Source organism: Apium graveolens, chromosome 5 (assembly GCF_009905375.1).
Source record: "Apium graveolens cultivar Ventura chromosome 5, ASM990537v1, whole genome shotgun sequence".
NCBI lineage: Eukaryota > Viridiplantae > Streptophyta > Magnoliopsida > Apiales > Apiaceae > Apium > Apium graveolens.
In genome coordinates this window covers 86,100,412-86,117,826 of record NC_133651.1, presented here as the reverse complement: position 1 = coordinate 86,117,826, position 17,415 = coordinate 86,100,412, and the positions used below count along the sequence as shown (strand labels likewise).

The 17,415-nt window shown below is 35.9% G+C and overlaps 1 non-coding gene across 1 annotated transcript; it reads left to right on the top strand.

The window, feature by feature from the left end:
- Window positions 1-238: 238 nt before the first annotated feature.
- Window positions 239-345, top strand: LOC141662431 (small nucleolar RNA R71). The gene has a single exon (XR_012550548.1). It is a non-coding gene; the product is annotated as a small nucleolar RNA R71 (small nucleolar RNA).
- The last annotated feature ends 17,070 nt before the right edge of the window (window positions 346-17,415 follow it).

Genomic DNA, 17,415 nt, shown 5'->3' with positions numbered 1-17,415 from the left:
ACACCTTTATTTGAGTAGTGATAGCCGTAGCTGTATCCACTTCAAAAACTCCTGCTACCTTGCCCTGTGGACATATCTGGTTGGATAATGATATTCATTAGCAGCCATCCGTTCAATTAGATCATAGGCTTCCTTATATCTCTTTGCCCATAATGCTCCACCTGATACTACATCGAGCATGGGTCTGGACTGTACTCCCAAACCGTTGTAAAAACAATTGATGATCATCCAATCAGGCATTCCATGATGAGGACACTTCCTAAGCATCTCCTTGTAGCGCTCCCAAGCTTCACATTGTGATTCTCCCGTTTGCTGCACAAATTGAGTAATAGCATTCCTGAGTGCAGCTGTCTTCGCCATAAGGAAGAATTTAGTAAGTAACTTGTGAGCAAGATCTTGCCAAGTAGTAACCGAACCAGCTGGTAGAGAGTGTAACCAGCTCTTAGCCTTGTCCCTCAGAGAGAATAGGAAAAGTCTCAGCTTAATAGCATCTTCAGAAACACCATTGAACCTGAAGGTGTCACAGATCTCTATGAAATCCCTAATGTGCGTATTGGGATCTTCCATTGAAGAACCCCCAAACTGGACTGAATTCTGTACCTGTAACACCCCCAAATCCGGGGTCGGGGATCCGGGTTGTCACGAGTTCCATTTCCCTTAATAACACCCAATCTTAATAATTACTCAACTACCCTGTACTGTGACCCCACAATAAACACACACACCACACGTTATAGTCTCAGAGATGAATATCCAAAATAATCACAAGTCGTTTTATTCCACAATTATATGTCAATACACCTTAAAAAGGTTTCTGAATAAATTTACATTTCTTTGCCATTATTATAATTCATAAATATACATAAATCTGGTACATCAAAAGTTGAAAGCCTAGCCTATTGGTAGTTCCTACCTCAGCTACGGCGGCATCAATGCTTCTAGAAAACTGCGGAACGTCTCCTAATCGCTTGCGAATCGGAAGCTTAGTCCTGTTCATCTTTTCTATCTGTTGTTGTGTGATGAAAGAAGAAAGCAAGGGTGAGCAGCAAGCCCACCAAAATAATATGTATAATGATTAACAATATATGAGCCTTCTCATAGTACTCATGAAAATCTTGGTCAAAAGAAATGAACCAAGTTGATATCTTAATGCGATGAAGTCGCAAAATATTCAGTATATATATATATATATATACTTTTCAAAATATTGGAAGTCCTCTTCCATGCATAATATACACAAAGTCCCAGTGTATAACTGTATAAAAATATCGTTGCAAGGTGATATCATATATCTAACCTTGTCTCAACGTTTTTCTGAAAATCTTTGTCATTCATAAGACAATTATTAACTAGATATAATTTTAAAAGATGGAGTTACCAAATACTTCACTACACTTATATCATTTATAAAGCTACTTGAACTACCACTGTTCAAAGTATAATGAGCTTTCAACAGTTCATCACATAGATGAGACTACAAGACCAGATTTGAATAGATTCAATCTTTGAAATATTATTAAAGGAAATGAAGTTATGATATACTTCATTAAGTTCTGATATATATATATATATTCATATATATCTCCCATACATTTCCTGAAAACCTCTGTCATGTAAAGTATGAACAGACTTGCAATATCCAATAAATTTGGAAAGGAAAAGAATTTTGGCATAAACCAGATATCTTGCTGATCAGGCAAAGATACCCATAAGTAACCTTTTCTACTAGTAGATGGACGAATTCCCCACTGGTCATCACCCTGGTCGCAATAGGACCTTATGCTGGACTGCCACTCAGCCATTTATGCATTTGATGGACTCCCACTGAGCCACTTACACTATCATGGACGCCCACTGAGCCCATGTTGCTTATGCCGACTCAATAGATGGACTTACTTCCCGAACCTTGGGTAAGTAATCAATTCATTAACCAAAACTGCAACCTTGTTGCGAATATAAAATATACCATAGAGCCGGATCCCTTAGATTTTTGAGAGAGTATTCAAGTCCCCTTAAAATGGAAGATCTTAAATATAAAAATGAGTTTTGGGATCCGCTCTAACTTTTAAAAATCATTTTGAAGACTCGAAAACACTTTAAAGAGTGTTTGGAGTAAAGCTGATTTAATGAAGTAAATCAGTCCCCAGAGTATTTAGAAAATGTCTGAATATTATTATTTAAATAATATTCCCATAAATAATAATCTTTATAAAAATAATTGAAGTAGAAGTATTAAAACTTATACTTGAAACGAGTATTAAATAACCAAAGATATACTTATATGAAAGTACTATCTTTATTTGAATAATTGAAAATAAGTTTGATTATTGACACCTTATTCTTTAATAAAATAAAGAATATAACTCAACAAATAATCGGAGTCATAGATCCTCAAATGAATATTCAAATAATATTCATTAAATAATATAAACTGAGTCATAAGCCCTCGAATGAATATTCAAATTAATATTCATTAAATAATATAAAAGAGTCATAAGCCCTCGAATGAATATTCAAATAATATTCAAATAATAAAATAAAAGGAGTCATAAGTCCTCGAATGAATATTCAAATAATATTCAATAAATAATATAAAAGAGTCATAAGCCCTCGAATGAATATTCAAAATAATATTCATTTAATAAAATAAAAGGAGTCATAAGTCCTCGAGTGAATATTCAAAATAATATTCATTTAATATAAAGGAGTCATATGCCTTCGAATAATATTCGAAATAATATTCAATAATAAAATAAAGTTAAAGTTATCGAATAAACCTTATTCAATTAATAGTTTTGAAAACTATGACCATATATATATAAGTATATATATATATATTTATATCCATATATACAAAATCTACTCGGGATCCTCGACTCCCGGTTTTAGAAAATATTTTCACCTTTGGGTCCCTATACTAAGGGTATATGTAATTTACCGCTATCCTCTAGCATAGGTATTATCAACTGAATCAACAGATATATATGGAAAGAATACGAAACAGGCATGCATATATATATACCATAGCAGCATGCTTCAATATATTGCAACATTTGCTAATTAACCAACATGCATCTATCGCAAGATAATGCAAATACATATATTCATCACAACAACAGTTATATTGGGTAGAAAACTTGCCTGAGCGACTTGGGGTGATAAAAGGCTCGGGACGAGTCTGGTAACCTATAAATAACAAGTAAGTTGGAATTAAACCAAAGTCACTTGTAAATCTATACTTTAACTAACTTAGACTCTAACGCTTGTTTTGCACTTACTGACTCGCTTAAGTCACTCGGGTACCCTCGGCTCCACCATTTTTAATAATTTAACCTTTACGAGTTTTAAGGCGATTCCTTTGCGAGTGTCTTACCAACTGCCTAACACACTTACCATAAATGTTTCATGCATTAATTAACCCTTTTTGGTCTTTAACCTTTGTTTCAAAGTAAGGCGAGGGGAAAAGTTTCGTTCGCGAAACGCCGTTACTTGAAACGGTCGTTCCTCCTAAACCGTGCATCGGAATCGAACGAACTACATATCAAAACGAAGCTCGTAACATGAGCTATCTAATCATGGCAATGGTAAAAATCTAGCAGGGGTTTTCGGGTCCTAATGTTATGCACAAAAATAGTCTAAAGAAAATCGGACGTTATGACGGCTATGTTTACGCGATTTACCAATTTAAAACCATTCAAAACCAACCCAATTCAACCTCAAACCAAACATACAACCAACATCCATCCTTATCACATCATAACAACCCCAACCAATTCCATTTTAACATTCATACTTATGCCTAAGCTTAACTTTAACCATACCTAAGTTCTTTTAATCAAAACAACAACATCTACCATTCCATTTCACTACCATTTCAAATCCCAAACTCTAAATCACAACATCAAGCTACAATATCACCCTACTAACCAAAATCATCTTATAATACATAGGAATCTAGGGTTTGGAGATGATATACCTTCCTTGAAGTGGTGGGAGGAGCTAGGAAGCCTTAAGAAGCTTTGAGAAGTCTTAGGAATGCTTGAATCTTCAAGGAAAACAAGAAAAACTTCAAGTTAAAAACTTGAAAACACTATTCATTGTCTTCTTCTTTGATTAAATGAAGAAGATTGAGAAGGAATTGATGGCTTAAACTCATGATATAGCCCTAACTAAGCACGAAGATGATTAGGGAATTATCTTACCAATTTAGAAGGCTTGGATCTTGAGTTTTGAATTCTTGCCCATTTGCAATAGTAAAAAGCCGAGAGCATGAAGAACCATGCCTTGGTTTCTTTTTGATTTTGATGAAAAATGATTTGCTTGGCTTGGTTGGTTTGATTTTTGTGTTTGTTTTAGTAAATTACTTAGTTGCCCTTGATTTTGTGTGGTTAAAAAGCCACCACATCTCCTTCCTTCCCATGTCATGCTTGTGTCATCCTCATGATGTCATCCTCCCCTCCTTGTCCTCTTCTCATTGGTTGGGTGACATCATCCTCTCTAATCCCTTTGATTAACTTCCTAATTATTTGCCTAATGACCGCTGATCTGTTATACGGTTCGCTTAACTTTCGTTTTCGTTTATCGTTTGAAGGATCATACCTGGGATCTTATTACTTAGGTTCCCTTAACCTTTCTAAATACATTATTTCCTTTTTATGATCCTCTATTATAATCCTTTAATTTAAATCCTTTTATCCTGTTACCTTATACTCAATTCTTTCCGTATCTATTGGATTTCCGGGAAAAATCAAAGTGTTCGGATTTGGATTCTGACGATCTTTACATACACTTATATCCCATATAAAGTACTAATAAAATCTCAGAATATCCATATGAGAACCCCTACATAGTGTGGCATGAAAAGTTTCCTCATTCAGCAAAAACACTATTCATAAGGGTTTCAAAATTTCCCAAAAATTGGGGTTATTACAGTCTCCCCTCCTTAAAAGGATTCCGTCCCAGAATCAGATAGAAAATGAATAGGGATACTTTCTTAGCATTACACTTTCTAACTCTCAAGTAAATTTTCCCACATTGTGGTTCTTCCATCAAACTCTGAATAGTTTGATAACCCTTCTCCTAAGCACTTGTTCCTTTTTCAATCTAAAACCCTTCCTGGTTGCTCCATCTGGTTGCATGTCTATGCGCTCATATGCCCCTAATTATCTGGCATCCGAATTACACTTCCTTAACATTGATACGTGAAACACGTTATGACTTGCTACATGTTCTGGGGTAAGGCTAGCTCATATGCTAACTTCCCAATACTTCTTAATATATCCAAGGGTCCGACAAATTGGGGACTTAACTTTCCTTTCTTTCCGAATCTCATCAATCCTTTCCAAGAGTTTCCAAGGGGATACCTTTAACAACACTAGGTCCCCTACTTCCTATTCTTTGTTCTTTCGGGTCAAATCAACATACTCCTTATGTCCATCTTGGGCTACTACCAGCCGTCCTCTGATTAGATCTATTATATCCTTGGTCCTTTGGACTATTGCGGGTCTGAACATCCTGCGCTCTACAACTTCATCCTAACATAAGGGAGATCGACATTGTCTTCCCTCAAGGATTTCATAAGGCGATACCTCAATACTGACATATGATCTATTGTCGTAAGAAAACTCAACCCGTGTTAAGTGATCATTCCAATTTCTTTCAAGTCTATTGCACAGACTCTCATTATAGCTTTTAGCATTAGAGCTTTTGCTTCTCACTACCCATCCTTTTTCCCAGTTCGTAGTCGCTACTACCTTCCGTTCCTAATATTATACTAGTTATACTTTTGCTCGTTAGCGTTCTATAACCTTTTAATGACCACGTCAACCTTAGTATCATGAATGTGTTTCCATTCCGAATACTACCACAACTTTATTACTCCTTTTTCAGCTGTTTCTATTTCCCAAAGTTTGATCAATCATATAGAAGTAAAGGAATTTGTTGAGAGATCACTATGATCATGAACACTTGTTATATCGCATAGTTAGTACAGAAGGTGGCCAGCCTTTAGTACTTGACAAGCAATTAAACAATAGTTGGTATCCTACTAGGCTTCTATCACACAGATAGACAGTCATTCGGCAATACCTCCCCTTCTGGAAGGGTTGTTCTTCTCAACTTACATGAAATGAAAAGAAGAGAAAAGAACGAACTTAAGAGAATTGTATATATAAAAAAAATATACTGCCACAAAATATCTGGCTTGGAACCTACCTCTGAACTATAGAGGTTTGTCATAGGAGAACAAAACATATATGTATTTATATCAACATCAAGTATTATAGCATCCTATTTCACATGCCTAAATATTTTTTGCTATTCCGTTCATCATTCTATGGACCCATGCTCTTCCTCGAGCTTATACACAATCACCTTTGAAACTCCTTCGATATCGAAAATCGAACCTGGGATCTCATTCTAGACATCATCGTTACTTGAATTCTATGCTTGCACCGTAACCTTCCTCGTATAATAATACGACTCCCTATTGATAAGAAAGAATAAATATACAATAGGTAGATACTCTACTTAATTAGTCTATCAATGATAACTTATACACTACCACGACCCGATTAGTGGTACTCAATCTCAACACCCATTCAAATATAACTCTCACGGTTGTAATCAGCTCACTACTCGCAGAATCATTGCTGCCTTACTATGGTCCACCACTGACCTACTGTCGGCATTCACGTTCCATGAAATCTTAATAGCTAACCATACGGAGTCCATACATGTCGTATCAAATCCTTCTAAGGAGGTAACATAATCACCATTCATGATTCATGGAGTACACTCCTGATTCTGTCATACATACATGACATGAAGCAGATAAAATTTGCAGAAGAGTTTCGCTCAAAGCAACGATAGCAGGTTAATACCATTCTTAATCATATGCCTTCAATAGAAGACTTAACTCAAAGGTTTGTTTAGTCCTTTTTGAAATATGGTCCTGGCTTATCTCAAGATAGTATCTTCTGAGATAGATAGCCCGCTCATGGCGATTACACGAATTAAACTTTTACCAACTACTATTACGGTTGGGTATTGCACAGTCATCAGAAGGAATGACAATCTTCCAACCCAAAATACAACCATCACAGCTTTAACCATCATCACTATATCCCTCTCGCACGAGCGCCTATAATTATCCTCTTACATTTAAAGTGTCGGCCACCTCTTTGGCCTTTCCTGATAGTAATATTTCCTTACAATCAATGTCGTCTTAACCACTTTCACAAATTTTCTACCCTATTTCCGATCACTGCTTGAGTGAAGATGTTTTCCTTAAAATCAGATGGGTAAAAAAATATCACCATTTTTCCATAAGTTATTGCCTCAGTCTTTAGAGGCTAATCACTGTCAAGACTGACTCTCAATCATACTTAGAACATCTTTTATCCTAGGCCCTAATTGCCCTGAACAATTTCGACCTTTACTGGTTCGATTCATACTTTCTCGTGGTTTAACACGTGCCCCACTTGGCATCATTATAATTACGTCATATTTCCTTTATCCACATTTCTATTCTTGAGAATTTTGAATATCACCTTTTTCCTTGTAAAACCTCTAAGGTTATCCTTAAATCCTTCATCAGGTACACCCTAGGCACAGGGCATATCAAGATACCATTTATTAATACCAGGATCATAGTCTATATACTTCTGAAAAAATTTCTCCATTGATCCTTAAAGGTTGTTATTACATTAATCCTTTCCAATTCATACTGTCAAAACTCATATTATCCCTTTTAAGGGTGAAATGCCAACCTTTATGCATTCCCCTAGGATTCATTTTAAGTTACCGCTGTTCTATCCTTAATTCCACCTTTAAAAGGTACCTGCATCCTTCCATGGATAAATCAAGTCATATATCCCTGATAAGGGTGTCTTATTCAATCATTCCCACCTCGATAGTATATGTCTAATTTCATAATAACATCTGTATTCAAAATGGGGTCAATCAATATGGCCTCCATAAGATAACAATGGTTATCCGCTTGTCTTGCCTAATTTGGTAACGATAACAAGGATGTTCTGGAAGATATTGGTCATGTTCAACGTGAACTTCTTCTTAATAATTCCTTAGTTACTTGTGTTGTTTATCTCAACAGTCACCTCAATGTTGGGATATCTTTCATACCTGGCGTCTCCCTTTCTGGGTATCAAGCCACCAGTCTTACACTTTACATTCTTGAAGGTCACTTCCTTCATCCAATTTTCCTAATTTCTTACTTCCTTGTCTCCTCAGTCTATCCGCGTCTCATTATTTATCCTTCAAACTATCTCAAGGTTTCCTCAAATCCTCCCAACTTATAGGGGGTAAACTATATGTATCTCTTATGCCTTCAACCATCAACTTTAACTCCTGGTGAATCACCCTCATCCTGACGAATGCATACTTTTCTATGTCTATTGCTACGAGTCTTTAGGGTTTCCTCATACCCAACGCCCTTATCATTCCTCAAACTCTATTGCCGTTATATTCCTTTCCACTTCAATTTCTTTTTATTTTCCTTTCTCTTATCATTATTTCATGAATCAACACAACATAAGCATTGATTTCAAACATCCTGTCATTCTGGAGTCGTGTCCTCAGAACGAATCTTGATAACTTTTACAACTTAGATTCATAATTCATCATACTCATCCACTTTTGTTCTAGCTCCAAAGCTTTTACACTATCTCCGTATCTTTGGGAATTACTTTCCCGAAAACAATTGACTGAACTTAAATCAGTTTATTCTAACCTCTGGCTCCGTGCCTTTCTTGGTCTTTCACCAGCGGGTGGCCTCTCTCTTAGGAGGGTAAGTGACAAAAACAATATTTTGTGATTCGTCAATCCTTTAGAATCTCAAATGATTCCTATATTTCCTTTAGCCAGGCTCTTGCCTCCACTAGGTCAGCTTGTTCCTTGGAACTCTGAGAGCTTAGCGACTTAAAGAACCTGAAAGAATTTCTCACCGCATTGTTTCCTCAGGGTGGTGGTTGGGGATAATAGTCTAAGTTCTGTCTAGACAGGTCCATGAATTACCGTATAGGAGTACCGTCTCAGGTCTCCTTTCCTTACTCGACTTTCTGTTTCCTTAGTATGAAATGTTTCATCCTACTCCCCATAATTGGGGTCATCTTTTAATTTAAAATCCTCATTTTCCACTCCATTATGTCATGGGTTCCTTCTATCTTGATGGCGACCTCCCTGACTATCACGTTCAGGGTTTGCCCTAAATCCTATTCCTCAAACTATGGCTCTCATCTAAGTTCTCATCCTTAAACTCTTGAACTTTCGGAACCCAAATTCTATGGGAATACCTCATTATTCCCTTATCATCTTTCTCGGTATTAATCTCATATTTATTTGTTGGCTCTCTGCCTTCATTCATCACCTTTTTCTGGCACAATATGCTATTTTCCAATAATTCGGTCTCTATTGCAATCTCAAACAGCTTTTCGGTACCGGCTCCGGTTACCTTCACTACTATTTCCATTCTCTCAAAATCTCTTATCAATTCTCCCAAAGACATTATCATCTTGAGTCTCTCCTTTTTACTAAGGGCATCAGCCACCACATTGGCTTTCCCCGAATGATACAGAATCTCCCAATGATAATTCTTGATTAGCTCTAACCGCCTCCTCGGGCGTATGTTGAGCTCTCTCTACGGGAAAATGTACTAGAGTACTTATGGCTTAGGTAAATCTCGCACTTCTCTCCATACAAGTAGTGCCTCCAATCTTTAGGGCAAAACTATTGCCACGAGCCCAAGCTCATGGGTGGGGATATCAAATTTTAAATTCCCTTAATTGTCTTGACGCAGACGCGATTATCTTGCTGTGCTATATAAGAAGCACCCTAATTCCTTATGCGAAGCGTCACTTACAAATCACAAAATCTCTTTTTTCCCTCCGGCAACGCCAACATAGGGCCGTCACCAACCTTTGCTTCAGTTCTTAAAAGCTGTTCTCGCATTTCTCTGCCTATTCGAACTTCTCAGTCTTATGAGTAAGCCGCGTTAAAGGGGCTACTATCTTTACAAACTTGAACGAACCTCCGGTAGTGACCGACCAATCCTACCTCTGGTAGTCGACCTAACCATGGTCATCAATTCATCAGTGGTCCTTTATTCATTCTTGTCAGGATCCTCCATGGGATCCTTCTCAGCAACTATCCCTTCTAGGACAACATCCTCAACCGCTACATTCTCAATATCAACATCATCCGGTCCTGCATTAGGACACTCTATCGGATCCACAATCCGATCTCCAATTAGTAATAAACATCATCGCGCTGTTGCTCCTCAACCTCAGGGTTCGGAGTCCCGCTACCATCTACGATAACGAACTACGCTTCTATCACGATATTTATAAGGGTTCCCATAAGGGTTTTAACTGTCAGTGCTACGTTAGGTAGCCCGACTATGAACTTGGCAAGAGTTCTTATTATCTTAATGAACTTATTATCTTAACGTCCCATCATCTCTGAGGTTTATAACGCTTAGCTCTGATACCATTTCTGTAACACCTCCAAATCCGGGGTCGGGGATCCGGGTTGTCACGAGTTCCATTTCCCTTAATAACACCCAATCTTAATAATTACTCAACTACCCTGTACTGTGACCCCACAATAAACACACACACCACACGTTATAGTCTCAGAGATGAATATCCAAAATAATCACAAGTCGTTTTATTCCACAATTATATGTCAATACATCTTAAAAAGGTTTCTGAATAAATTTACATTTCTTTACCATTATTACAATTCATAAATATACATAAATCTGGTACATCAAAAGTTGAAAGCCTAGCCTATTGGTAGTTCCTACCTCAGCTACGGCGGCATCAATGCTTCTAGAAAACTGCGGAACGTCTCCTAATCGCTTGCGAATCGGAAGCTTAGTCCTGTTCATCTTTTCTATCTGTTGTTGTGTGATGAAAGAAGAAAGCAAGGGTGAGCAGCAAGCCCACCAAAATAATATGTATAATGATTAACAATATTTGAGCCTTCTCATAGTACTCATGAAAATCTTGGTCAAAAGAAATGAACCAAGTTGATATCTTAATGCGATGAAGTCGCAAAATATTCAGTATATATATATATACATATATACTTTTCAAAATATTGGAAGTCCTCTTCCATGCATAATATACACAAAGTCCCAGTGTATAACTGTATAAAAATATCGTTGCAAGGTGATCTCATATATCTAACCTTGTCTCAACGTTTTTCTGAAAATCTTTGTCATTCATAAGACAATTATTAACTAGATATAAGTTTAAAAGATGGAGTTACCAAATAATTCACTACACTTATATCATTTATAAAGCTACTTGAACTACCACTGTTCAAAGTATAATGAGCTTTCAACAGTTCATCACATATATGAGACTACAAGACCAGATTTGAGTAGATTCAATCTTTGAAATATTATTAAAGGAAATGAAGTTATGATATACTTCATTAAGTTCTGATATATATATATATATATATATTCATATATATCTCCCATACATTTCCTGAAAACCTCTGTCATGTAAAGTATGAACAGACTTGCAATATCCAATAAATTTGGAAAGGAAAAGAATTTTGGCATAAACCAGATATCTTGCTGATCAGGCAAAGATAACCATAAGTAACCTTTTCTACTAGTAGATGGACGAATTCCCCACTGGTCATCACCCTGGTCGCAATAGGACCTTATGCTGGACTGCCACTCAGCCATTTATACATTTGATGGACTCCCACTGAGCCACTTACACTATCATGGACGCCCACTGAGCCCATGTTGCTTATGCCGACTCAATAGATGGACTTACTTCCCGAACCTTGGGTAAGTAATCAATTCATTAACCAAAACTGCAACCTTGTTGCGAATATAAAATACACCATAGAGCCGAATCCCTTAGATTTTTGAGCGAGTATTCAAGTCCCCTTAAAATGGAAGATCTTAAATATAAAAATGAGTTTTGGGATCCGCTCTAACTTTTAAAAATTATTTTGAAGACTCGAAAACACTTTAAAGAGTGTTTGGAGTAAAGCTGATTTAATGAAGTAAATCAGTCCCCAGAATATTTAGAAAATGTCTGAATATTAATATTTAAATAATATTCCCATAAAGAATAATCTTTATAAAAATAATTGAAGTAGAAGTATTAAAAATTATACTTGAAATGAGTATTAAATAACCAAAAATATACTTATATGAAAGTACTATCTTTATTTGAATAATCGAAAATAAGTTTGATTATTGACACCTTATTCTTTAATAAAATAAAGAATATAACTCAGCAAATAATCGGAGTCATAGATCCTCAAATGAATATTCAAATAATATTCATTAAATAATATAAACTGAGTCATAAGCCCTCGAATGAATATTCAAATTAATATTCATTAAATAATATAAAAGAGTCATAAGCCCTCGAATGAATATTCAAATAATATTCAAATAATAAAATAAAAGGAGTCATAAGTCCTCGAATGAATATTCAAATAATATTCAATAAATAATATAAAAGAGTCATAAGCCCTCGAATGAATATTCAAAATAATATTCATTTAATAAAATAAAAGGAGTCATAAGTCCTCGAATGAATATTCAAAATAATATTCATTTAATATAAAGGAGTCATACGCCTTCGAATAATATTCGAAATAATATTCAATAATAAAATAAAGTTAAAGTTATCGAATAAACCTTATTCGATTAATAGTTTTGAAAACTATGACCATATATATATATAAGTATATATATATATATATATATATATATATATATTTATATCCATATATACAAAATCTACTCGGGATCCTCGACTCCCGGTTTTAGAAAATATTTTCACCTTTGGGTCCCTATACTAAGGGTATATGCAATTTACCGCTATCCTCTAGCATAGGTATTATCAACTGAATCAACAGATATATATGGAAAGAATACGAAACAGGCATGCATATATATATACCATAGCAGCATGCTTCAATATATTGCAACATTTGCTAATGAACCAACATGCATCTATCGCAAGATAATGCAAATACATATATTCATCACAACAACAGTTATAACGGGTAGAAAACTTGCCTGAGCGACTTGGGGTGATAAAAGGCTCGGGACGAGTCTGGTAACCTATAAACAACAAGTAAGTTGGAATTAAACCAAAGTCACTTGTAAATCTATACTTTAACTAACTTAGACTCTAACGCTTGTTTTGCGCTTACTGACTCGCTTAAGTCACTCGGGTACCCTCGGCTCCACTATTTTTAATAATTTAACCTTTACGAGTTTTAAGGCGATTCCTTCGCGAGTGTCTTACCAACTGCCTAACACACTTACCATAAATGTTTCATGCATTAATTAACCCTTTTTGGTCTTTAACCTTTGTTTCAAAGTAAGTCGAGGGGAAAAGTTTCGTTCGCGAAACGCCGTTACTTGAAACGGTCGTTTCTCCTAAACCGTGCATCGGAATCGAACGAACTACATATCAAAACGAAGCTCGTAACATGAGCTATCTAATCATGGCAATGGTAAAAATCTAGCAGGGAGTTCTCGGGTCCTAATGTTATGCACAAAAACAGTCTAAAGAAAATCGGACGTTACGACGGCTATGTTTACGCGATTTCCCAATTTAAAACCATTCAAAACCAACCCAATTCAACCTCAAACCAAACATACAACCAACATCCATCCTTATCACATCATAAAAACCCCAACCAATTCCATTTTAACATTCATACTTATGCCTAAGCTTAACTTTAACCATACTTAAGTTCTTTTAATCAAAACAACAACATCTACCATTCCATTTCACTACCATTTCAAATCCCAAACTCTAAATCACAACATCAAGCTACAATATCACCCTAATAATCAAAATCATCTTATAATACATAGGAATCTAGGGTTTGGAGATGATATACCTTCCTTGAAGTGGTGGGAGGAGCTAGGAAGCCTTAAGAAGCTTTGAGAAGTCTTAGGAATGCTTGAATCTTCAAGGAAAACAAGAAAAACTTCAAGTTAAAAACTTGAAAACACTATTCATTGTCTTCTTCTTTGATTAAATGAAGAAGATTGAGAAGGAATTGATGGCTTAAACTCATGATATAGCCCTAACTAAGATGAAGATGATTAGGGAATTATCTTACCAATTTAGGAGGCTTGGATCTTGAGTTTTGAATTCTTGCCCATTTGCAATAGTAAAAAGCCGAGAGCATGAAGAACCATGCTTTGGTTTCTTTTTGATTTTGATGAAAAATGATTTGCTTGGCTTGGTTGGTTTGATTTTTGTGTTTGTTTTAGTAAATTACCTAGTTGCCCTTGATTTTGTGTGGTTAAAAAGCCACCACATCTCCTTCCTTCTCATGTCATGCTTGTGTCATCCTCATGATGTCATCCTCCCCTCCTTGTCCTCTTCTCATTGGTTGGGTGACATCATCCTCTCTAATCCCTTTGATTAACTTCCTAATTGTTTGCCTAATGACCGCTGATCTGTTATACGGTTCGCTTAACTTTCGTTTTCGTTTATCGTTTGAAGGATCATACCCGGGATCTTATTACTTAGGTTCCCTTAACCTTTCTAAATACATTATTTCCTTTTTATGATCCTCTATTATAATCCTTTAATTTAAATCCTTTTATCCTGTTACCTTATACTCAATTCTTTCCGTATCTATTGGATTTCCGGGAAAAATCAAAGTGTTCGGATTTGGATTCTGACGATCTTTACATACACTTATATCCTATATAAAGTACTAATAAAATCTCAGAATATCCATATCAGAACCCCTACATAGTGTGGCATGAAAAGTTTCCTCATTCAGCAAAAACACTATTCATAAGGGTTTCAAAATTTCCTAAAAATTGGGGTTATTACAGTACCCATTGAATTATGCCAGGCTTGATCTGAAAGGTACTAGCTGTGATAGCTGGCTGAACAATGCTAGATTGAATGTCATTGATCTTGGGCTGAGAAAAATCCATCAAGGCTTTCGTTTGTGCTGCTGGATCTCCCATTGTGGTGAGTACCTGAAACACAAACAAATAAACCATGAAAGTAAAAGAATCCGAGTCAGTGAACTTTAACGACCACTGATGACAAGCACATAAACTAAAAATTAACACCGACTCCCCGGCAGCGGCGCCAAAAACTTGTTAGGGCGAAATCACGCGCTAATATTCATGCAAGTATACGTGTTCGCAAGTAGTATAAGACATAAATCAGATTCGTTCCCAAATAGACTGGTTTAGGTTAGGTTCAATTTATGCACCTATGCAACAATGTATGGTTATCGCTCAATGCTAACACAAATAACAAATTGGGTTTTTATTAAACTAAGAGATTATACTAAATAGCATTAACTAAGAGAATTGAGGTCGAATTACTATATATGAGAAACATGGGATCCTAACTTCATTAAATACTTCATTCAATAGCCTTTTCATTCTTAACCTTAGCATGTGATGGTGATGACACTAATCAGATAACACGAAACTGATAAACGCCAACTTTCGTTGCACGAGTACCATTCTACCAGACATCCACAAAAGAGATAGAAGCTGAATAGGCACCAATTATATTGAGACCCTAAATGTCTATAGAATTTGACAACATAACGGTTTAAGCACAAGTTATCCATAATGATTACATAGGGCAAGTAAAATGGTTAGAGTTACCCACTAATCATGCATACAATACATGAACCTATGCTAGCATGGCAAGTTTTAAACCTCTATATTCATTATCGCTTCAATAGAGATTAACACGGTATCTTATATGTTAGCTACGCACATAAGACGAATAAGCACAACCAATACTAGGATATCATACAATCACCACACACTAAGGTATCGAAACAAATTAATTATTGAAATCCATAAGTAAATCCGCTAGAATCCCATGATAACGATTAGCCCATAATTGAACTCATCGTCACTATGGGTTCCAATGAAAGCATGGTATAAACAAGGTCTTCATAAACTGAATAATTAAAGTACGAATAAACGAGATCTAGGTTCAACAAGAACGAAAACGAGCATCCAAAGTTACAACTAATTCAAAGAATCACAAAGTTGAAAACAAGATCTTCTTTTTCAGAGTTGTTTTGTGCTTCTAGGTCTTCTCCTTGGTATCCCAATCTTCCCGGATGGTGAAAACCCTTTTTTTAAAGTATATATAAGCCCATATTGGATCTGGACCCTTAAAATTGTCAAATTTCACTCAAAAAAGGCTTTTTCAGCGAACTCAGCCGCGCAGCAGCGGGCGACCGCACGGCACACCAGGCGGGCGCCTCCACCAGCGGGCGGCCGCGTGGCATCAGCAGGCGGCCGCATGGCACATTTCTGGAAAATTCTGATGAATCTTGTTTTGGCCATAACTTGAGTTCTACTCGTCAAAATTAGGCGATTCAACTGCCCACGTGAAACTAACGAGATTCTCTACAACTTGATAATGGCCTTGGCTTCTAAATCTGATCACTTTTCATCATATTTCTTTTAAAAGCTCCTTTCTTCATTTAACTGATACCTGAAATGCAATAACACAAAAATATATCAAAATACCAACTTGAGTCCAAAACACCAATTTAAGCTTGTAATGAAGCATTCCAAGTGGATATAAAATCCACTTATCACTCACTCGAGAAGTACTAAAATGACTTGTCGAGAAGTCAATTTATACTTATCGAGAACTCAGTTCTCTATGTACTTTTAGTTATTTGTAATTATGCCTTGTGTTAATTTTACATATTAAGGATGTAAATTAAAAACTAAGCAGTTTACTTATAATTTGAAAATTTTCAAGTTGATTGAATTTGAAAAACAAATATACAGAGATTTCTGAAATATTTATAATTCATATTTCAGTTAATTTTCAATTTAATCAAATTAATTTTGATTTACTGGAGATTAATCTATTGCAACACATTAGCTGAGTTCTTGCCCTAGGATGAAGAATTGAGCAATCCAATTTCACTTACAAATCTAGTCAAAGTTGCTTCATCCAAAGGTTTAGTAAAAATTTCAGCTAATTATTTTTCTGCTGGTACAAAAATGAGATTGATGCTATATCAGGATACAGGTCTTTGAAAGACAAAATTGACATCTTCCACTGGAACTCTTTTTGTCAACCCTCCATCTAGCAAAATCTGTATTTGTGAGTCCAACAGCTCCAAAACTGATTCCCTTGGGATACCCTGATCCCAAGTTGAGCTTCCTTCCAGTATATGAAGATCCTCTTTCTCCCCCTAAGGTTGTGTAATCAAACTCAGGTGTATGAGATGAGCTTCCATTTCCATGATTCTCTTATTGAGTAGTTTGTTTATTTCCTTAGTCTGACAGACTTCACAAACTTCAACTTGAGCAAGCTCCATCTTAAGCATGTCTCTTACCAACTCCTTTTTTTGAAAAGATGTTAATTTTCTTGA